Below are 25,103 nucleotides of genomic sequence, written 5' to 3'. Positions count from 1 at the left end.
GTCTTAAAGTAAACTATGCCAAATCCCACGCCCTAAACATCTCCCTGAAACCAGACCTAGTTAAATCGCTACAAAGCGCCTTTGATTTCAAATGGAGCAATTCCTCCATAGATTACCTGGGAATTACCCTTACAGCAAAAAAATTGTAAACTTATGCACCGCTAACTTCATTCCCACATACCAGAAGCTAGAGTCTGAGTTGAAAAATTGGGCAAAAGGGGAACTCTCCTGGCTAGGCAAGATACATGCCATAAAGATGACACTCCTGCCCAGACTGCTATATCTCTTTAGAGCCTTACCGATCAATATAAGAAAAGACCATCTGAAATCATTTCAGCAAAAAGCAAACAAATTTATATGGGGGGAATCAGGCCACAGACTACCACAAACCATGCTATACAGACTCAGGGCGATTGGGGCTCCCTAGACTGCTCTGGTACTACCAGGCAGCCAGACTCTCTCAACTTTCCATCGTACACTCCAAAACAGAAAAGTCAGACTGGATTCAAATAGAGAGACATGCGGCCCCCTCTTATACCCTTAACTACCTCTTAGGGGTCCCATCTAAAAATAGACCCCCAATTCCTTTGCCCATCCTCTCCCAATCTCTATCTCTATGGGAAAAGCTGAGAACGAATCGCTCCTTAATCTCCGATTGCCAGCCCCTTTCTCATATCTTTAATAACCCCAACTTCAACCCAGGCCAAAACATTAGAGCCTTTAAATGGTGGTTGGACAAGGGGTTGTAACGGATCGGACATTTTTTTACCTCATCAGGACCAATCACCATGAAATTCTGTAGGCAACAACTGGAAATCCCGACCACTGAACACTTCAGATTATAGCAAATTCAGCACTTCCTCCATAAAATCTGGAAATCTAAACCAGCCCCCCCCCCCCCCCCCCCCATGTTCACTCCATATGAAATTTGGTGCGGTCAGACCACGGAACAGAGGGGTGGAATCTCCATTGTCTACCAGTCACTGGCCCAAATGCCCTATAAAGCCCCTTACATGACATCTTGGGAAGATGACCTCCAAATAAGCTGGAACTTGGAGAATTGGGAGACCTCCTTTACTAGATCATTTAAGGGGATTCAGAATATCTCATTGTTAAAATCCAATTTAAAAGTGATGACCAGATGGTACCTCACACCGGCCAAGTTGGCCACCATGTATCTGACAGCTAACCCTCAATGCTTTAGAGGTTGCCAACTAACAGGCACTATGGCCCACACATGGTGGGAATGCCCCAGAATAAGGTTATACTGGAACAGGATATTTACCTTGATCCAAAGGGTCACAACCCACCGGATTCCTAAAACCCTGGCTATTGCTCTTCTGAACGGCAATCTTCCCAAGACGCCTAAATCCACACGCAAACTGATACTTTTTATGTTGTTGGGTGCAAAGCTAAGAATAGCCAATGCATGGAAACAACCCAAGGTCTCCCTAATGGCCACCAAACACAAAATCTCCTGGATTATTTCCCAGGAAAAACTCACAGGCATCCTCTTAGACAAAACCAATGAATTTGAAGCCCCTTGGGAACCCTGGGCCAAATATATGGGCATAGCTCTCATACCCGGGATACCAGTCTAAGGAACTTGTTCCACCATTCCCGGACTGTTGACTGGCTTCTTTCTTTACCTCTCTACCTTTCTCACCCCCCCTTTGCCTGCTTTTCTCTACCCCTTCCCTCTTTCACCATACACTTAACACTTTCTCTTCCTACCAAGGGCACCTGTGGTCCAACCACCTCCGAGAAGACTATGCAATAGATCCCCAACTTCAGGGACTTGAAGCCTTGGCTCCAATGTTTCCTTCCCGACGGCCACGGTCATCGGGATCCATCAGTCGGGGTATCCGGGGGGTAGGTACTAGGCTCCTAAGTGGCCCAGGGCTCCCAAGTGGCTTCAAATTCATTGGTTTTGTCTAAGAGGATGCCTGTGAGTTTTTCCTGGGACATAATCCACGAGATTAGAGCAAGAGCAATAGCCAGGGTTTTAGGAATCTGGTGGGTTGTGACCTTTTGGATCAAGACAAATGTCCTGTTCCAGTATGACCTTATTCTGGGGCATTCCCACCATGTGTGGGCCATAGTACCTGTTAGTTGGCAACCTCTAAAGCATTGAGGGTTAGCTGTCGGATACATGGTGGCCAACTTGGCCGGTCTGGGGTACTATCTGGTCATCACTTTAAAATTGGATTCGATGGATACTGGGCACAGCATGATCCCCAAAAGGGGTGCCCGGGGTGCTCCCCAGATCCCCTCAGTGGATCCCCCAACAACGAAAACTGGAGCATAACGTGATTCTCATTGGTAGGGCTAATCAGCTTGTTAGTACCATCAACACCACCTTAATGTATTCCGAACATGTCTGATAATGTCACACAGCTATAAGTGTATGTATTATAATTTTGTTGTTATTTTATTGGAAAATAAGAACCATTTGAAAGCAAAAACATGTAGTGCGCTTTTACCATGTTTTTACCGTGATTTAAGTTTTGCGTTTTTTAATCTGCCCAACAACAAATTAGAAAAAAAAGCATGCAAAACGTGGCAAAAACGCTGTAAAATCGCTATAAAATGGCCGTAAAAAAAACGCAAAAAAGCACTGAAAAAACGCTCAAAAGCAAACTGCATAGGTGTGATTGGAACCAAGTTGCTTTTTATAATGCAACAACATCCACATGTAGGACACCCAACGTTAGAGGTGATTTACCCTCCATTCACACCTCGGCGTGATTCTGCCCGCGATTCCAGCATCGCAGCAAAACGCGATAGCGATGCCATTACTTGTTCAGTGTGATTTTGTTATGATTGGCAGGTGATAAATCGTGCTGCAATCGCACAAAAATCGTAACGCGTTACGCTGACACCCAGCAGAAGCTCCTGCTCCTTTTTGAGTTACAAGCTTCACGCGTTGCGATTTTGCCACGATTTATCGCTCGCCATTCGTGGCGAAACCGCACCGCGATTGGGGTGCCATTAACAAGTAATGGCATCGCAATCGGATCAATGGTTTGGCTGCGATTCTGGAAACGCCTAGGTGTGAATGGAGCCTCATTTATCCAAAGCAAATACACATTTGCACACTGGCACTGACTAGTATTCCATTGTTTCTCTTCTCCCTCAATTTCTCTCCATCACTCAGCTAATATGACCCCAGTGCTGAGGGAGAGGGGCACAAGAGGGTCAAACAAGGATGCTGTGGAGGCAACAGACATCCTTCTTATCAACTGATGATGTCATTGGTTGTTAGGATGCCAGTGTCTAGAAAGCTGTAATGGTGTATAATGAAAACCCGTGGCTTTGTGTAACTAAAAGGCAGGCTTTATCCACCTGCTGGCTTGTATACAATTTTTGATCAATTTTTAGGAATTTTGCCAAGGCACCCATGAAGAAACGTCAACAGTGCTGGGACAAGGTCAGCCCAGGGCAAAGATGCCAAAAGTCCCCCCCCCGCCCCCACCTTCCCTTAGGGTTAGGGTCAGGGCGCCCCATCCCTGCAATAAACCATTGTGCCCAGGGCAGCTTCCCCTCCTGCCCACCACTTGGCCCTGAACCTCAAGGCACCCCTGAAGAAACCTCAAGGCACCCTGGTTGAAAAAGGCTGGCCTATATGTTGTCCTCCTCTCCCTTGCACTGGAGCTGGCTGACACAGGGGAGCTAGATAGGGTTGCCACCTTTTCTTCAAGTCAAATCCGAACACTTTAGCAGCGCACATCAATTTTGTTTTGTACTATAAACTTTACATATATTTTGCTATTAAATACCATTTCTAATCATATGATTCTTGTTAATAACAAGAGTCCCCTTTACATCAGAGTCCACAGAGTTCCCCTTTTACATCTGAACTCACAGAGTTCCCTTTCACTGTAAGGGGGGACTCTGCAGACTCTGATGTAAGGGAGAACTCTGGGGACTCTAACATAAGGGATGCTCTGGGAACCCTGATTTAAGGGGGAACACTGAGAACTCTGATGTACGGGAGGACTCTGATGTAAGGGGGAACTCTAAAGTGAGGGGTGCTCTGGGAACCCTAATTTACCTTAGTGTACTCACTCAGAGGCAGGGGATCAAAGGGGGATACTTCAGTCACAGACAGGGATGGATGGTGAGCTCACTCACCCTTTGGCAGTCAGCACCTCTCATCCAGATGTAGCTGAAGCTGCTGGGCTTCAAATTTCCAGCCCCCCCCTTTCCTTTTCTAAGGAGTGTGGGCAGACACAGAGACAGGGCTGTCTTAATGCATGGGCACTCCTGGGCACTGCCCAGGGGCCCCAGGTCAATGAGGGCCCCATGATAGTATTGCATTACATCATATTCGCCAACTGTCTGGGATTTGTCAGTCACGCTTTTTTACTAAGCTGTCCCACGATGGCCGTGTCCAAAGCAGCATCCTGGAACCCATAGTGTGCCATCTTGATCCCAGTATTGTGCCCTCCAGACACCCCTGTACTCTGCCCTTCTGCCTTCACCCCTGTACTGTGGCCTTCTGCCTTCACCCCTGTACTGTGCCCTTCTGCCTTCACCCCTGTACTGTGGCCTTCTGCCTTCACCCCTGTACTGTGCCCTTCTGCCTTCACCCCTGTACTGTGCCCTCCTGCCTTCACCCCTGTACTGTGCCCTTCTGCCTTCACCCCTGTACTGTGCCCTCCTGCCTTCACCCCTGTACTGTGCCCTCCTGCCTTCACCCCTGTACTGTGCCATTTGTGTTGATTAGTCTTTGATTTATGGAATGGGTTCTTATTGTTTAAAATCAATTTTATTGAAAATAATAATAAATACATTTTTTAATTCTATCAACTATTTATACTGCAATTCTTGAGAGTAGGTGCGTAAATTGGCGCCGGATGGTAGGGGCCCAGTGCATTACTTTGCCCAGGGGCCCATGATGCTATTAAGATGGCCCTGCACAGAGGGTTAGGGCTAAGAGGAAGAGGTGCAGATCAAGCCCTCTCTCCTCTCCCCTCTGTGTGGGGGGGATGGCGAAATTGTTAGTGCTGGCTTTGGTCAGCATGAAAGAGAGTGCAACAGACACTCTCAGCTTAGACAACTACAGCGAGCAAACCTGCTGGGAAGCCATAGTCCAGTCTGAATAATGTGTCCAGGTTTCAGACAGTCTGAAACCCGGACGCATGATTCCAAGCCCGAACTGTCCGGGTGAATCCCGGACAGGTGGCAACCCTAGAGCTAGATCACGTGATCGGAGCAGAGTGGCCTGAATATAGGTGCCGTATATACTCGAGTATAAGTCGAGTTTTTTAGCACATTTTTTTGTGCCCCCCTCGACTTATACTCAAGTCAAGCACTTTTCTGCAGCAAAAAATTTCATTTTCCGAACCAACTTTGGGGCCCCGTATCTCAGGGCCACTTAGTGCTAGGAACCCCAAATTTGGTGTGCAAACCCAGTGGACCTGGTACCATAACATATCTAAAGTTGTAATTCCTAGCACCAAGTGGCCCTGAGATACAGGGCCCCAAAGTCGGTTCGGAAAATGTCATTCTCTGCTGCAGAAAAGTGCTTGACATTTTCTGAACCGATTTTTGGGGCCCTGTATCTCGGGGCTACTTGGTGCTAGAAATCCCAGCTTCGGATATTTTATGGTGCTAGCTCCACTGGGTTTGCACACCAAATTTGGGGTTCCTAGCACTAAGTGGCCCCGAGATACGGGGCCCCAAAATTGGTCAACTGTGTCCATCTGCAGCAATGTCATTTCGGGACACTTTGGGTTCAGAGACCCCAAATTTTGGCTGCAGCTAGGGGGCATCTAGGAACCCTTAACTACCGAGTTTGAAGTTCGGGGGACCTATGGCTGCAAATGGGCACAGTGAGACTGCAAATGAGCATTGTTGACCCTCTTTTCCACTTACAGTAGCTGCGCATTTCTCACCCTCGTCTTATACTCAGGTCAATAAGTTTTTCCCATTTTTTTGTGGTAAATTAGGGCCTCGACTTATACTCGAGTATATACGATAAGTATATACAGTACATCTTTCTTACGCAGGTTAGTAAGCGTAGGTGTTGGGGGGGGGGGGGGGCAGTTTTAAGAGTAGTTAAGATTACCCTGGAATTCCACTTCAATCTGGTGCCACTTCTCCTTTCCTAGCCTCTGCTGTACAACCAAGTTCATTTTAGGTGCATACACTGCTTAGATTTATGACATATTAATGAATAGATAGCTGCATTAAGTTTGTGTCTGCCTAGAGTTCAGCTTTTATGGAACGGCTTTAATCGACTGTATATCAATTTATTATCGATTATAAAGCTGTTATTTATTACTTATAGTAATGGCGTGCTATACATTCTGATTCTAGAAAATACCAATAGTATATAAGTATAGGATTCTATGTGATAATAAACTCCATAAAGTATAAAAACTGATAATATTAGAACTGAGATGCATTTCCTATGGTAGTCAGTGTGAGGAGCAGTTCTAATAATAAATTCTCATACCTTTACAGCCATTGAACGCACACTTGCCAACATTTTAAATACTTTCCAGGGACACTTAAATGTTGAAGCCACGTAGCTATGATACATACTTATAATTCTGTCCTGTACGATCATGCTGCTCTACCATCGAATAAAATATATTATAAAAAAAAAATCAGTTTAAATTACACCATTATAAACATATTAAAGTGCTAGATCAACTGAAATATATCAGTACTCATAAAGGAGTTAAGCTAACATTCACCAAACGTTCACTGCAGGTGAATCTGCCCGATGCATGTGTTATAAAGGATAGTGATTGTTTGGTGATAGTCATTCAGTCCTTTATTATCATGCCTCTTAAAGTAGATTCTAAATCTAATATCAATTTAGGGGAGCAGGGGTGTGGTTGGCGGGCAGCAAAAACTCAGCTAAACCGCACATTTTTACCGCTCCATCAACTGCACATCTAACTGAAGCTTGACCCGCCCAGCTCACATCGGTGCGATTTGACATGTCTGAATCGGTGCAACGCTGACCCCCCTCCATTTGGTCAATCAAATCCCCCCCATTACTCGGCAAACAACCCCCCCCCCAGTGGCTAGCCCGCCTGCCCACCAGCCCCGCACTTACCCTGGGCAGCTTCGGTGGCTTTCCACTGCGCCTCCTCCTCTGCTTCTGCTCCCGGCCGGCCAATACAATCGCTTCTCCTCTCGACCAATCAGGTCCTAAGACCCGCCTCCTGATTGGCCGGGAGGAGAATCAGGAAGACAATAGCGAATATTAATTCGCTATCGTCACACAAGTGGGTGGGCTCGGAGCGCGGCCCACCCTTTTTTAAGCTGGCTCCGGCTCTAATCATGTGCATCAAAAAGAAAACCCCATTGAATTCCATGCGTCCGGTGCCCTGCATGTAGAATAGGGGCCAGGCGCATGGATTAGGGGGGCGGCCCTAATGGAGTGGCCGCCACTGCCACTGATCCCCGCTGAGCAGGCGGATGACGGGTCTGTGTCCGCTCACTGTGCAGAGCTGACACAGACACAGTCCCATTCTCCTCTATGGGGAAATTGGGTGAAAATGGACCGCCTGCCTGTTTCCATCCCATCTGATCCGCCAGACAGATGGAAAATAGAACCACCATCCGTCTGTTTTTTGTGGAAAAGATCAGATCAGATGGCAGTGGGTGTCAGTGGTAGGGTTGCCCGGACAGTCCGGGTTTTGAATCATGTGTCCAGGTTTCAGACTGTCTGAAACCCGGACACATTATTCAGACGGGACTGCAACCCCCACCAACTTAGGTGTGCCAGGGCACACCCTATTCACCCAGTGCGATTCCCCCCTTTTTGCCCGGGTTGCACACACCTATGTTCCCCATTAACCAAAGTACCCACCCAGTGCATAGGCCCCCTCCCTCGACTTCTCTGTCCTGCCCCTGAGCAAATGAGTACACTAAGGTAAGGGGGACTCAGATGTAAGATGTGCTCTGTGCACTCTGATGTAAGGGGTGCTCTGTGGACTCTAATGTAAGGGGGAGCTTTGGGAACCCTGATTTAATGAGGAATGCTGGGAATTCTGATGTTAGTGGAGGCTTTGGTAAGCAGAAACCCCCTTGCATCAGAGTTCCATTTTATAGCACAGTCCACACTGTTCCCCCGTAAAAAAAAAAAAAAATGCTGTGTGCCGCTAAAGTGTTCGGGTTTGGCTTGAAGAAAAGTTGGCAACCCTAGTCAGCGGACATATGTGCAGTGACACCGGCCGCTCCATAGAGGAGACTGCAAGGTCCAATCAGGTCTGCCTAAAAAAAACTGACAGGCGGACCTGATCGGAAAGCTTGTGTAAAAGGACCCTAAAACTGCAGCTTTCTGTCGATGATCCTTCCACAGAAGTCCTTGTTTAGACACTTCCTGTTACAGGGTGACAACTGTGTTCCAATCAGGCTCCTATGTTTTCAAACTGTCACATGGAGACTGCAAGCGGCCATACTGACAGATTGCTCAGACATGGACCACTGTTGTTAATGACAGGAAACTGGTCAATGATGTGCAGCGGATGCTGGAGCTAGTGCAGGTAGACAACAAGTGGCTGCAAAGAGTCTACAGGAGATCAGCAGCACCAAGATGCAAACAAATGATGAAAAAAAGGTGAACACAATATTTTTTTTTCTTCTTCTTAGCTACGACTAAGGCTATTGCCGAAACGCGTCAGCTTTATTGTCACTCTGATGTACCAATAAATGTCACTTCAAGGATTACATTTTTGCCGGCTCTCCTTATTACTGCAATATTTTTTTTGTACAGATTGTTAAAGCTGGGCTTCAGGAATGAGACAAAATCTACCTTTGCCATGCCCCCCCCTCCTTACTTTATTCCTGGCTCTGGTAGGCCTCCTCAATCAGCCCCCTAGCTAAAGTGCTTCTGACTGCGGTTGCATGCTTACCTCCTAACATACAATGCAGGATTAATAGCCCTGCACTGTGTGTGATGACACAGAGGGACCTCCCACAGCCCAGAACTTCAGACATTAGAGAAGAGCAATGGGGAGAAGGATAGGGTAAGTAATACACCTTATGCCTGCACCCCTAGATCAAATGAGCATTTACCAACTGCAGTCCTGGAAAGGAGGTGCACTGCAAGAGTAGACTTTTCTTACCGGTAGTTCCTGGAGTTTAGCTTTAATGGTACACAGTGCTATAGCAAACGAAATGTCATCTAGTTAAACACCCTTCTTAAATTATATCATTTGAGGACTTCATTTGAGACGTCTGAATTCCCAGCTCCACCTACTCCCCCACAGCCATCACATGACCATTTCTTCTTCCTGCACATTGCGGCAGATTGAGTAGGACTCCTCCTGCTGTAGCCACACATAGCTGAGAACTCCAGTGAGGTGGATGATTTGACCTACCAAATTCCAACCATAACCGAAATATCACCTTGGGGTGGATAATGATTTTGTATGGGAATGTAAACCAACGATGGGGTTTGAATATTGCACCCCACTCACCCAACAACAAAAAATTATAGTAAAAGCGATCAATATGCCACAGTAGGCCTGTTTCCAGGAAAAGGTAGTTTAAAACCAAGGGTTCTACGTAAATGGGGGATGCTGGCAACCACAACTCAACTGTGTCTGAAGGGCTTCACTGACCCATAAACTATGTATAGAAAAGGTATCTTAGAACCAAAGGATCTATGGTAATTGGACATGCTGGTACACACAACTCAACTGTTATTAAGGGGCCTTCACCAACCAATAACCAATGTATGGGAAAAGGTAGCTTAGAACCAAAGGTTCTATGGTAATTGGGGATGCTGGCACCCACAAATCAACAGTAATTAAAGGACTTCACTGGCCCATTAACTATGTATAGATACAAAGGATTGTTGCTACAAAAGTTTAACAATGGGGATTGTAACGGGTACCATCATCCTATAATGATATATTGGAAGGAGTGGGGAGAATGTGAACAGGGCTACTCCAACAAAGCCCTACCTCCCCCAGGGAAGAATATTGGACTATTCCGGTACCCAAAAAGATAATAATCTTTGATAAAAATTCCAGTTTTTTTAAATTTACAAACATTGTTATACAAAACAAACACAACATCAGGGTTGTTTACAAAAGACATAGTTGCACAAATATTAAAACAATACTTAATAAAGCCCCCTTGAGTAGGTGGAGGCACTGTGATGTGATAATGGACGTTAAGCCTCTTCTCAAAGATTATTATCTTTTTGGGTACCGGAATAGTCTAATATTCTTCCCTGGGGGAGGTAGGGCTTTGTTGGAGTAGCCCTGTTCACATTCTCCCCACTCCTTCCAAACTATGTATGGAAAAGGTAGCTTAGAACCAAAGTTCCACAGTATCTGGTGATGCTGGCACCCACAACTCAACAGTGGTTAAGGGGGTTCTATGATAATTTGGAATGCTGGCACCCAAACTCAATTGTGTCTTAAGGGCTTCACTGACCCATAAACTATGTATGGAAAAGGACCATAAAGTTCTATGGTAATTGGGGATGCTGGCACCCACAACTCAACAGTGATTAGGAGGCTTCAGGGACCCATAAACTATGTGTGGAAAAGGTAGCTTAGAACCAAAGGTTCTACGGTAATTGGAGATGCTGGTACAACTCAACAGTGATTAAGGGGGCTTCACAGACCCATAAGCTATGTATGGAAAGGTTAGTTAGAACCAAAGGTTCTACAGAAATTGGTGATGCTGACACCCACAACTCAACAGTGATTAAGGGGGCTTTACTGACCTATGAACTATATATGGAAATGGTAGCTCAGAACCAAAGGTTTTGCAGTATTTGGCTATGCTGGCACCCTAACTCAACAGTGATAAAGGGGGCTTCACCAACCCATAAACTATGTATGGAAAAGGTAGCTTAGAACCAAAGGTTCTATGGCAATTGGGGATGTTGGCATTCACAAATGAACAGTATTTAAGGGGGCTTCACTGACCCATAAACTATGTATGCAAAAGGTAGCTTAGAACCAAAGGTTCTACAGTAATTGGGGATGCTGACACCCACAACTTAACAGTGATTAAGGGGGCATCCCCGACTCATAAACTATGTACGCAAAAGGTAGCTAAGAACCAAATATTCTACAGTGATTGGGGATGCTGGCACCCACAACTTAACAGTCATAAGGGGGATTCACTGACCCATGAACTATGTATGGAAAAGTAGCTTAGAACCAAAGGATCTATGGTAATTGGGAATACTGGTACTCACAACTCAACAGTAATTAAAGGGCTTCACCGACCAATAAACTACGTATGGAAAAGGTCAATTATAACAGTCAGGTTCTACAGAAATTGGTGATGCTGGCATCCACAAATCAACAACAATTAAGGGGGCTTCACTGACACTTAAACTATATATGGAAAAGGTAGCTTAGAACCAAAGGTTCTACAATATTTGGCTATGCTGGCACCCCAACTCAACAGGGATAAAGGGGGCTTCACCAACCCATAAATTATGTATTGAAAAGGTAGCTTAGAACCAAAAGTAGTACAATATTTGGCTATGCTGGGACCCACAACTCAACAGCGATTAAGAGGGCTTCACTGACCCATAAACTACTGTATGTATGGAAAGGGTAGCTTAGAACCAAAAGTTCTACAGTATTTGGCTATGCTGACACCCCAACTCAACAGTGATAAAGGGGACTTCACCGACCCATAAACTATGTATGGAAAAGATAGCTTAGGACCAAAAGTACTACAGTATTTGGCTATGCTGGCACCACAACTCAACCGTGATTAAGAGGGCTTCACCAACCCATAAACTATGCAGGTAAAAGGTAGCTTAGAACTAAAGGTTCTACAGTAATTGGGGATGCTGGCAATCCACAACTTAACAGTCGTAAGGGGACTTCACCAACCCATAAACTACGTATGGAAAGGGCAGCTTAGAGCCAAAGGTTCTACAGTATTTGGCTATGCTGGCACCCACAACTCAACAGTGATTACGTGGGCTTCACTGGCCCATAATTATGTATGGAAAAGGTAGCGCCAGGTTATATGGAAAGTTGCCAGCTGTTATCATAATCTACGTCTAAATTTAAAAAAAACAGCAGATGGGTTTATGAGCATCAAAAGATTTGCTTGGCCGAAAAGGCTCACCTTGCTGTACTGTCTTGTGCCAGTCAACGGCTGTCTGCTCCAGCAGGCAGGGACGAGGAGTCTGCTCCCACCAGCTGCTAATGACAGCATGCACTGAGAATAATGTCTTCAATGCTTCCTCTTGTGCTTGCTTGTAGAGGTGATCAGCTGAAATTGAGAATGGCCCGGATGCTGGCTGCCTACATCCCCGGCTGTGGCTTGATCCTCACTGATCTCAGCCTGTCTTGTTCCTGCTTCATCTCCCTATGTCTCCCTCCCTCAGCTGCCCTCTCTCCTCCACCTCCCCTTCTCTACTATCTTTTTTTTTTTTTTTTTTTGTCTCACTTATTTTTTTTTTTTTTTTTTTATGTGCTTGTATCTTCCTCATCTCCCTCTCCCATCTCCCAATCTCCCACCAGCTTTCTCTATATTTCCTCTTTTTATTTCCCCCAAGTCCCCTTCAACTCCCACTGATTAGATCTTCGCCGCTTCTGTCTGTATCACTTATTTTCATTAAATGTGACACCGGTCGCCCTGAGGCTTCGGGAAGGTGACCCCGCGGTCACCCCACCAGCCAAGTACGCCCAGCGCAAGGTGCCTGTACGTCAAAAAAAAAAAAAAAAAATTCTGCTTCCCCGGAACGCTCTCTGCCCACGCTCTGTAATCACCTAACAAAAAAAAAAAAAAAAAAACGTGATTTTTTTTTTTTCAGTTTCACAGTCAGAGTTTTTATTCCGCAGCTTTGGCAAGCCGGGGATTAATTCTCCAGCTATTAAGATACCCATCAGCATGATGGAGAAATAGGATCATTCTTCCATAAGGCTCCCAGGTTGCCCTTTAAGTGGGGATGTTAATGAAAACTTTGCACTGCAGAGATGTATTTTACACCAAGTGCTGCAGGCTTGTCTGAAACTTCCTCCCGTTCTAGAAGCAGCCCAGGCAGGCTTAATAAAAGAAGCAAAGCCTAGTTTATATGCTGCGGTCGTTGAGGAGGTTCAGCTTCCACTTTTTTTTTTAGCTCCTTATATAGAAGAGATTGTTCATTTACAGTTATAGGCCAAAGTTTGGGCACCTCTGCTCAAATGACGCTTAACTGACTTTGTGGAAGCAGCTGAAAGCGGAACTCCAAGCCAACATGTCTTTATGGAGTTTGGGATGGAATGCAGGAGGGTTAGACCCTCAGTCAAGTTTTTTTTTTGCTGTTCTATTGTTGTACTAATAGGGAGATCTGCCTTAAAACCCAAGGCTAAGTATGTGGCTTCGCATTTTTTGCGTGCATTTTATTTTTTTTTTGCATGCTACATACATTGGGCAGCCCATTCATTTCAATGGACTGCCCTATGCGTGACAAACACTTAAAAGTAGCTCACGTACCTTTTTGGGCGTTCAGCTTCACGTGTTTTTTTAACCGCCCATTTGTCATGCGAAAAGTTGCGTCTACTAATAGGGAGATCCATCTTGAAGACTAAAGCTAGGTTCGCATCTAACATCCTGTGAGCGAGCATTTTTGCTTGCATTATTTGCATGTTTTACGCACATTTTCGCACTACACCCATAGGGCAGCCTATTCATTTCAATCGCCTGCCCCACGTCTCTTTGCTTGCATTATTTGTGCACGCATGTTTGCTTGCATTATTTAAATATGCGTGCAAATAATGCAAGCAAACGCACACACACCCAAATAATTCAAACAATAACGTGCAAATAATGCAAGCAAATACACACGTGCAAATAATGCAAGCAAATTCACACGTGCAAATAATGCAAGCAAATACACACGTGCAAATAATGCAAGCAAATTCACACGTGCAAATAATGCAAGCAAATACACACACGCAAATAATTTAACCAAAACCGCACAAAAAATTCAAGCAAAGATGTGCAAATAATGCAAGCAAACACACACACGCAAATAATTTAAGCAAAAAAGCAAAAATATTACAAGCAAAAACGTGCAAATAATGCAAGCAAACACACACACGCAAATGATTTAATCAGAAACGCACGAATAATTCAAGCAAAGATGTGCAAATAATGCAAGCAAACACGCGCTATAATGCAAGTGAATACACGGGTGCAAATAATGCAAGCAAACACACATGCAAATAATTTAAGCAAAAATGCACAAATAAATCAAGCAAAGACGTGCAAATAATGCAAGCAAACACGCGCATGCAAATAATACAAGCAAACACACACATGCAAATAATTTAACCAAAACGCACAAATAATTCAAGCAAAGACGTGCAAATAATGCAAGCAAACACATGCAAATAATGCAAGCAAACACACACACACAAATAATGCAAGCAAACATGCGCATGCAAATATTGCAAGCAAACACGCAGGTGCAAATAATTCAAGCAAAAACGCACAAATAATTCAAGCAAAGACATGCAAATAATGCAAGCAAACATGCGCATGCATATAATGCAAGTAAACACACACATGCAAATAAATCAAGCAAAGACGTGCAAATAATGCAAACAAACAAGTGCAAATAATGCAAGCAAACATGAGCATGCAAATAAATCAAGCAAAAACATGCAAATAATGCAAGATTTTTTTTAAAAATGCGGATTTTTCCGTTTTTTCAGAAACATAATTTCCTGCTTTTGTGATTGGCTCACCAATTTTCCCAGAAGTCTGCCTAAGATACAAGTCAGATTTCAGGCATCCCCTGCAACAAAAAATGTCATTTTTGGAGAGATACTTTCAATAGGAGCACTTCTAAAGGGATGCAGACCCAGCAGATGTCTTCATTAGTGTTTTCCAGCTGTTCACCTGACAGTTAATTAATGAACCACTCCCATTAGACCCACTCCATACAGAGGCACAGACAAACACACATGGATTTCTTCAGAATAACAAAAGGTAGGAATCTGCAACATAGTTTGTTATAATCCTTGCAATGTACATAGATCACCCAGAGGAGAATGTTTTTTTCTCAACAAAAGTGGAGTTACGCTTTAAATAGAAGCTGTCTGACAAAGTTAAGCATGCTAAAAGATCTCAAAAAGCAACAATATACCGTGATCTAAAGAAATTCAAGAACAGATGAGAAACAAAGTAATTTACATATATCTGGAAAGGGTTATAAAGCCATTTCTAAGGCTTTGGGACTCCAGTGAACCAAGGTGAGAGCCATTATACACAAATGGAGAAAACGTGGAACAGTGGTGAACCTTCCTAGGAGTGGCCAAAATGACCAAAATTACTCCAAGAGCACGAGGACTCATCCAGGAGGTCAGTCATAAAAGAACCTAGAACAATATCTAAAGAACTACAGGCTTCACTTGCTTTAGGTAAGATCAGTGTTCATGATTTAACAATAAGAAAGAGACTAGGCAAAATTGGCAGTCATGGGAGAGTTCCAAGGCCAAAGCCACTTCTGACCAAAATGAACACAAAGGCTCGTCTCACATTTGCCAAAAAACATCTTGATTATTCCCAAGACTTTTGGGCAAATATTCTGTGGACAAAAGTTGAACCTTTTGGAAGGTGTGCGTCCCGTTACATCTGGCGTAAATCTAACACAGCATTTCATAAAAAGAACATCATACCAACAGTCAAACATGGTGGTGGTAGTGTGATGATCTGGGGCTGCTTTGATGGAACCATGAATTCTGAGCTCTACCCTAAAGTCCTGAAGGAGAATGTCCGGCCATCAGTTCCTGACCTCAAGCTTAAGCGCACTTGGGTTATGCAGCAGGACAATGATCCGAAACACACCGGAAAGTCCACTTCTGAATGGCTCAAAAAAATAAAATTAGCATAAAGGCCTATTCTCGGGCCTCTTCCTGTTTTGAATGTTATCATTGGTTGATCTTGATGGATAATCATTCTCTCTATTACACATTTGTATTTGTTTGGTATGCATTACCTGAAATTTACCAATAAAAACTATTGGAAACAAAAAAAACAAAATGAAGGTTTTGGAGTGGCCTAGTCAAAGTCGGGACTTGATTGAGATGCTGTATCATGACCTTAAACAGGTCGTTCATGCTGGAAAACCCTCCAATGTGGCTGCATTAAAACATTTCTGCAAAGCAGAGTGGGCCAAAATTCCTCCACAGCGATGTAAAAGACTCATTGCCAGTTATTGCAAACGCTTGATTGCAGTTGTTGCCGCCAAGGGTGGCACAACCAGTAATTAGGTTTAAGGGGCAATTACTTTTTCATGGCACTGTACATATTTGATGCTCTGATGCTAGAAAGATGAACGCAGGATTTAGAGCCACAAGGCTGAAGCACTAAACACTTAGCTACTCTCCTTCGTCCCTGAAAAGGCTCACAATCTTTAATCCCTCCAGCCATAATAGAAACATAATGAAGTGTCAGATGGAGATGACAGATCAGACATCTACATGAACACGGGTGTTACAATGTGCTGACAGATATCACCGGACACCTCCATAGAGAAGACCAACATCCAGGCAAAGCATTTCACAGAATTAGGAATGAAGAACAGACACACCGCCCTTATACTGAGTGATAAGTAGGACTCCCTAGAAGAGTATCAATCAACAAATGCGAGAAGGAAATCAGAACAATAAAGTGTATCAACAAGTAATGCTTATAATTAGAAACAGTGGGATTGACTTCTACACGCAGTGTTTGCTTGCACATGGGCCAAGTCATTTAAAGCGCAAATAAACCCATCGATTTAACAGTTTCAAAAAGCCTTAACATTCCCGGAGCATGCCATTAATGTAATGTCACATTGGTTGTGTCCTCAACCAAACTGTCACAGCATCCAATGGCTGGTGTCATAACTGATCACATGTGCAGCATCATGGCAGTTGAAGTTTAAACAGAGGCCAAGATGTCAGTCACACTGACACCAATGATAGGCACAATTCCTCCCACTGACACCAATAATGGGGCACTATTCTTCCCACTGACACCAATAATGGGGCACTATTCTTCCCACTGACACCAATAATGGGGCACTATTCTTCCCACTGACACCAATAATGGGGCACTATTCTTCTCACTGAAACTAATGATGGGGAACTATTCCTCCCACCGACACCAACAGCAGGGCAATATTCCTCTCACTGACACCTAGGATGGAGCACTATTCCTCCCACTGACACCAGTGATGGCACACTATTCCTCCCACTGACACCAATGATGGGACACTATTCCTCCCACTAACACCAATGATGGGACACTATTCCTCCCACTGACACCAGTGATGGCACACTATTCCTCCCACTGACACCAATGATGGGACACCATTCCTCCCACCGACACCAACAGCAGGGCAATATTCCTCTCACTGACACCTAGGATGGAGCACTATTCCTCCCACTGACACCAGTGATGGCACACTATTCCTCCTACTAACACCAATGATGGGACACTATTCCTCCCACTGACACCAGTGATGGGACACTATTCCTCCCACTGACACCAGTGATGGCACACTATTCCTCCTACTAACACCAATGATGGGACACTATTCCTCCCACTGACACCAATGATGGGACACTATTCCTCCCACTGACACCAATAATGCAGCACAATTCCCCCCACCAACAGCAGGGCACTATTCCTCCCACTGACACCAGTGATGGGACACTATTCTTCCAACTGACACCAATTATGGGGAACTATTCCTCCCATCAACACCAACAGCAGGACACTATTCCCCCAACTGACAAAAAATGATGGGGCATTATTCTTCCCACTGACACCAATTATGGGGCACTATTCCTCCCACTGACACCAGTGATGGGACACTATTCTTCCAACTGACACCAATGATGGGGAACTATTCCTCCCATCAACACCAACAGCAGGACACTATTCCCCCCCACTGACAAAAAATGATGGGGCACTATTCTTCCCACTGACACCAATGATGGGACACTATTCCTTCCCCTGATACCAACAGAAGGGCACTGTTCCTCCGACTGACACTGATGATGGGGCACTATTCTTCCCAATAGTACCAATGATGGGGCATTGTTTACTCACACTGGCCCCTTTAAAATCTAAAAGACAGTACAATGGCCCTTTGTTAAGAAAGTTTGGAGACCCCTGGTCTAGGTGTTGGCGGACATCCACCAGCCAGAAAACAAAGGTGCACTCTATCTGACTTCCTGCAGCTTCTAATGCATTGTGAGAAGCTCACATTGTGCAGTGAAGCAATTGTAGTATAGGAGAGAAGCCAGAGTATCCTTCTAAAGCTGCTCCAGGCTTACGGAAAGGATGCCTTCTTTGGAGAAACGGCAGTTTGCATACAACTTCCTAAATTCTTCAGGGGAGCACCCCCACTAGGCTCCTTGTCACCAAAGATTGGGGACCCCCTTGGGGACTGCTGAGAATTACCTGCTCATCTGCACGGCCATGACCAAGTGAACCTTCCAACCCACCTGACACTCTGGGTTCAGACATCCTGTTAATACTATAGAGCAAGAATCAAGCAACTCAGTGGTATAAAGTTCTAAAATGTTTTACTTGAACCAAATAGAAAAAGGGTTATTTTACAAAGAGAGGAGTAAATCCACTAATCCGCGATAACAGCGTCGACTCAGCAAACAGACTCCTCCCAAAGACACAACAATGTTTAAACAATGAATAATGCAAGCAAACACGCGCATGCAAATAATACAAGCAAACACACACATGCAAATAATTTAACCAAAACGCACAAATAATTCAAGCAAAGACGTGCAAATAATGCAAGCAAACACACACACGCAAATAATGCAAGCAAACATGCGCATGCAAATATTGCAAGCAAACACGCAGGTGCAAATAATTCAAGCAAAAACGCACAAATAATTCAAGCAAAGACATGCAAATAATGCAAGCAAACATGCGCATGCATATAATGCAAGCAAACACACACATGCAAATAAATCAAGCAAAGACGTGCAAATAATGCAAACAAACAAGTGCAAATAATGCAAGCAAACATGAGCATGCAAATAATTCAAGCAAAAACATGCAAATAATGCAAGATTTTTTTTAAAAATGCGGATTTTTCCGTTTTTTCAGAAACATAATTTCCTGCTTTTGTGATTGGCTCACCAATTTTCCCAGAAGTCTGCCTAAGATACAAGTCAGATTTCAGGCATCCCCTGCAACAAAAAATGTCATTTTTGGAGAGATACTTTCAATAGGAGCACTTCTAAAGGGATGCAGACCCAGCAGATGTCTTCATTAGTGCTTTCCAGCTGCTCACCTGACAGTTAATTAATGAACCACTCCCATTAGACCCACTCCATACAGAGGCACAGACAAACACACATGGATTTCTTCAGAATAACAAAAGGTAGGAATCTGCAACATAGTTTGTTATAATCCTTGCAATGTACATAGATCACCCAGAGGAGAATGTTTTTTTCTCAACAAAAGTGGAGTTACGCTTTAAATAGAAGCTGTCTGACAAAGTTAAGCATGCTAAAAGATCTCAAAAGCAACATTATACCGTGATCTAAAGAAATTCAAGAACAGATGAGAAACAAAGTAATTTACATATATCTGGAAAGGGTTATAAAGCCATTTCTAAGGCTTTGGGACTCCAGTGAACCACGGTGAGAGCCATTATACACAAATGGAGAAAACGTGGAACAGTGGTGAACCTTCCTAGGAGTGGCCAAAATGACCAAAATTACTCCAAGAGCACGAGGACTCATCCAGGAGGTCAGTCATAAAAGAACCTAGAACAATATCTAAAGAACTACAGGCTTCACTTGCTTTAGGTAAGATCAGTGTTCATGATTCAACAATAAGAAAGAGACTAGGCAAAATTGGCAGTCATGGGAGAGTTCCAAGGCCAAAGCCACTGCTGACCAAAATGAACACAAAGGCTCGTCTCACATTTTGCCAAAAAACATCTTGATTATTACCAAGACTTTTGGGCAAATATTCTGTGGACAAAAGTTAAACCTTTTGGAAGGTGTGCGTCCCGTTACATCTGGCGTAAATCTAACACAGCATTTCATAAAGAGAACATCATACCAACAGTCAAACATGGTGGTGGTAGTGTGATGATCTGGGGCTGCTTTGATGGAACCATGAATTCTGCACTCTACCATAAAGTCCTGAAGTAGAATGTCCGGCCATCAGTTCCTGACCTCAAGCTTAAGCGCACTTGGGTTATGCAGCAGGACAATGATCCGAAACACACCGGAAAGTCCACTTCTGAATGGCTCAAAAAAATAAAATTAGCATAAAGGCCTATTCTCGGGCCTCTTCCTGTTTTGAATGTTATCATTGGTTGATCTTGATGGATAATCATTCTCTCTATTACACATTTGTATTTGTTTGGTATGCATTACCTGAAATTTACCAATAAAAACTATTGGAAACAAAAAAAACAAAATGAAGGTTTTGGAGTGGCCTAGTCAAAGTCGGGACTTGATTGAGATGCTGTATCATGACCTTAAACAGGCCGTTCATGCTGGAAAACCCTCCAATGTGGCTGCATTAAAACATTTCTGCAAAGCAGAGTGGGCCAAAATTCCTCCACAGCGATGTAAAAGACTCATTGCCAGTTATTGCAAACGCTTGATTGCAGTTGTTACCGCCAAGGGTGGCACAACCAGTAATTAGGTTTAAGGGGCAATTACTTTTTCATGGCACTGTACATATTTGATGCTCTGATGCTAGAAAGATGAACGCAGGATTTAGAGCCACAAGGCTGAAGCACTAAACACTTAGCTACTCTCCTTCGTCCCTGAAAAGGCTCACAATCTTTAATCCCTCCAGCCATAATAGAAACATAATGAAGTGTCAGATGGAGATGACAGATCAGACATCTACATGAACACGGGTGTTACAATGTGCTGACAGATATCACCGGACACCTCCATAGAGAAGACCAACATCCAGGCAAAGCATTTCACAGAATTAGGAATGAAGAATAGACACACCACCCTTATACTGAGTGATAAGTAGGACTCCCTAGAAGAGTATCAATCAACAAATGCGAGAAGGAAATCAGAACAATAAAGTGTATCAACAAGTAATGCTTATAATTAGAAACAGTGGGATTGACTTCTACACGCAGTGTTTGCTTGCACATGGGCCAAGTCATTTAAAGCGCAAATAAACCCATCGATTTAACAGTTTCAAAAAGCCTTAACATTCCCGGAGCATGCCATTAATGTAATGTCACATTGGTTGTGTCCTCAACCAAACTGTCACAGCATCCAATGGCTGGTGTCATAACTGATCACATGTGCAGCATCATGGCAGTTGAAGTTTAAACAGAGGCCAAGATGTCAGTCACACTGACACCAATGATAGGCACAATTCCTCCCACTGACACCAATAATGGGGCACTATTCTTCCCACTGACACCAATAATGGGGCACTATTCTTCCCACTGACACCAATAATGGGGCACTATTCTTCCCACTGACACCAATAATGGGGCACTATTCTTCTCACTGAAACTAATGATGGGGAACTATTCCTCCCACCGACACCAACAGCAGGGCAATATTCCTCTCACTGACACCTAGGATGGAGCACTATTCCTCCCACTGACACCAGTGATGGCACACTATTCCTCCCACTGACACCAATGATGGGACACTATTCCTCCCACTGACACCAGTGATGGCACACTATTCCTCCCACTGACACCAATGATGGGACACCATTCCTCCCACCGACACCAACAGCAGGGCAATATTCCTCTCACTGACACCTAGGATGGAGCACTATTCCTCCCACTGACACCAGTGATGGCACACTATTCCTCCCACTGACACCAATGATGGGACACTATTCCTCCTACTAACACCAATGATGGGACACTATTCCTCCCACTGACACCAGTGATGGGACACTATTCCTCCCACTGACACCAATAATGCAGCACAATTCCCCCCACCAACAGCAGGGCACTATTCCTCCCACTGACACCAGTGATGGCACACTATTCCTCCCACTGACACCAATGATGGGACACTATTCCTCCCACTGACACCAGTGATGGCACACTATTCCTCCCACTGACACCAATGATGGGACACCATTCCTCCCACCGACACCAACAGCAGGGCAATATTCCTCTCACTGACACCTAGGATGGAGCACTATTCCTCCCACTGACACCAGTGATGGCACACTATTCCTCCCACTGACACCAATGATGGGACACTATTCCTCCTACTAACACCAATGATGGGACACTATTCCTCCCACTGACACCAATAATGCAGCACAATTCCCCCCACCAACAGCAGGGCACTATTCCTCCCACTGACACCAGTGATGGGACACTATTCTTCCAACTGACACCAATGATGGGGAACTATTCCTCCCATCAACACCAACAGCAGGACACTATTCCCCCAACTGACAAAAAATGATGGGGCATTATTCTTCCCACTGACACCAATTATGGGGCACTATTCCTCCCACTGACACCAGTGATGGGACACTATTCTTCCAACTGACACCAATGATGGGGAACTATTCCTCCCATCAACACCAACAGCAGGACACTATTCCCCCCCACTGACAAAAAATGATGGGGCACTATTCTTCCCACTGACACCAATTATGGGGCACTATTCCTCCCACTGACACCAACAGCAGGGTACTATTCCTCTCACTGACACCTAGGATGGAGCACTATTCTTCCCACTGACACCAATGATGGGACACTATTCCTTCCCCTGATACCAACAGAAGGGCACTGTTCCTCCGACTGACACTGATGATGGGGCACTATTCTTCCCAATAGTACCAATGATGGGGCATTGTTTACTCACACTGGCCCCTTTAAAATCTAAAAGACAGTACAATGGCCCTTTGTTAAGAAAGTTTGGAGACCCCTGGTCTAGGTGTTGGCGGACATCCACCAGCCAGAAAACAAAGGTGCACTCTATCTGACTTCCTGCAGCTTCTAATGCATTGTGAGAAGCTCACATTGTGCAGTGAAGCAATTGTAGTATAGGAGAGAAGCCAGAGTATCCTTCTAAAGCTGCTCCAGGCTTACGGAAAGGATGCCTTCTTTGGAGAAACGGCAGTTTGCATACAACTTCCTAAATTCTTCAGGGGAGCACCCTCACTAGGCTCCTTGTCACCAAAGATTGGGGACCCCCTTGGGGACTGCTGAGAAATACCTGCTCATCTGCACGGCCATGACCAAGTGAACCTTCCAACCCACCTGACACTCTGGGTTCAGACATCTTGTTAATACTATAGAGCAAGAATCAAGCAACTCAGTGGTATAAAGTTCTAAAATGTTTTACTTGAACCAAATAGAAAAAGGGTTATTTTACAAAGAGAGGAGTAAATCCACTAATCCGCGATAACAGCGTCGACTCAGCAAACAGACTCCTCCCACAACAAGACAAGACAAGACACAACAATGTTTAAACAATGAATAATGCTATGTACACAAGGATGCACTATATTCAGATCCGAAGTCACTCCCTAGTGGATGTTAGATGTAATCTAGACAGCCTATTCTATTTTAATGGAAGAGCTAATCTCCTGCTAGTGTTTTAAATATATATATATATATATATATATATATATATATATATATATATATATATAGATGTATAGGCTTCATATGAGTAATAGAGTAACGTTCCAGGTGGCAGGCGGGACATTCCCGGGATTAAGACCATTTTCCCAATCTAATCGTTTCCCGGGAGATGTCCCGAGGAATTCGTTTTCTTCCGATTTTCCCAGCCGGCCGCTAGAGGTCCGCGCCGCCCACCCCCCCGGTCCACTCCGCCCCACTGCCAGTCTCTGTGACCTGTTATAAAAAGGGGCGGGGGATGGGCGGCGCCGCAGCTCAATCTCTGCTGTAACCATGCGGCTCCGCTCAATGGATGTCACGGGTGGGCCAGTCTGGATTTCACAGGGGGGGGCCGGTCTGGATGTCACAGGGGGGGCGGTCTGGATTTCACGGGGGGGGCGGTCTGGATGTCACAGGGGGGGACGGTCTGGATGTCACAGGGGGGCTGGTCTGGATGTCACAAAGGGGGGCCGGTCTGGATTTCACAGGGGGGCTGGTCTGGATTTCACAACGGGGGGCTGGTCTGGATGTCACAGGGGGGGCCGGTCTGGATGTCACAGGGGGGGCCGGTCTGGATGTCACGGGGGGGCCGGTCTGGATGTCACAGGGGGGGCGGTCTGGATTTCACAGGGGGGGGCCGGTCTGGATGTCACAGGGGGGGCCGGTCTGGATGTCACGGGGGGGCGGTCTGGATTTCACAGGGGGGGGCGGTCTGGATGTCACAGGGAGGGCTGGTCTGGATGTCACGGGGGGGGCTGGTCTGGATGTCACAGGGGGGCCAGTCTGGATGTCACCTGGATGTCACGGGGGGGCCGTATAGTCTGGGTGTCATGGGGAAGGGCCATATAGTCTGGATGTCACAGGGGGGCCGTATAGTCTGAATGTCACAGGGGGCTCCTGGTGTGAGGGGGGCTCTGCTGGGGACTCCTGATGTGAGGGGGGCTCCGTTGGAGACTCCTGATGTGAGGGGGGGCTCCGGACTCCTGTTGTGAGGGGGGCTCCGTTGGGGACTCCTGATGTGAGGGGGATCTGCTGGGGACTCCTGATGTGAGGGGGGCTCCGCTGGGGACATCTGATGTAAGGGGGGGTTCCGCTGGGGACACCTGATGTAAGGGGGGCTCTGCTGGGGACATCTGATGTACGGGGGGGCTCCGCTGGGGACATCTGATGTAAGGGGGGGCTCCGCTGGGGACATCTGATGTAAGAGGGGCTCCGCTGGGGGCACCTGATGCAAGGACGGACTCTGCTGGGACACCTGATGCAAGGACGGACTCTGCTGGGACACCTGATGCAAGGACGGACTCTGCTGGGACACCTGATGCAAGGACGGATTCTGATGGGACACCTGATGCAAGGATGGATGGCTGGTGGCAGGCGACGTGGCAGGTGACACGCTCAGGGATCCCACTGATTCAGCATTATGGTGAGTTGAATGATTTCATTTTATATTACAATGTAATAATCGAAATAATGCACTTCAATCATCCTGACACCATAACAACCATGGTGCCGGGATGATTGAAGTGCTAACACCAGG

The 25,103-nt window shown here is 45.2% G+C and overlaps 1 protein-coding gene across 1 annotated transcript in view; it reads right to left on the bottom strand.

Moving 5' to 3' along the window:
• Positions 1 to 13,421, bottom strand: part of ZBTB7C (zinc finger and BTB domain containing 7C) — a 317,489-nt gene extending 304,068 nt beyond the window's left edge. The window contains exon 1 of the mRNA XM_073619312.1: positions 12,082 to 13,421. The gene's annotated coding sequence lies outside the window, so the exon portion shown is untranslated. The remainder of the gene's footprint in view (positions 1 to 12,081) is intronic.
• Positions 13,422 to 25,103: the final 11,682 nt, after the last annotated feature.

Source organism: Aquarana catesbeiana, linkage group LG01, assembly GCF_042186555.1.
Source record: "Aquarana catesbeiana isolate 2022-GZ linkage group LG01, ASM4218655v1, whole genome shotgun sequence".
Taxonomy (NCBI): Eukaryota; Metazoa; Chordata; class Amphibia; order Anura; family Ranidae; genus Aquarana; species Aquarana catesbeiana.
The sequence above is the reverse complement of the archived record's forward strand: the minus strand, read 5'-3'. Positions and strand labels throughout refer to the sequence as shown.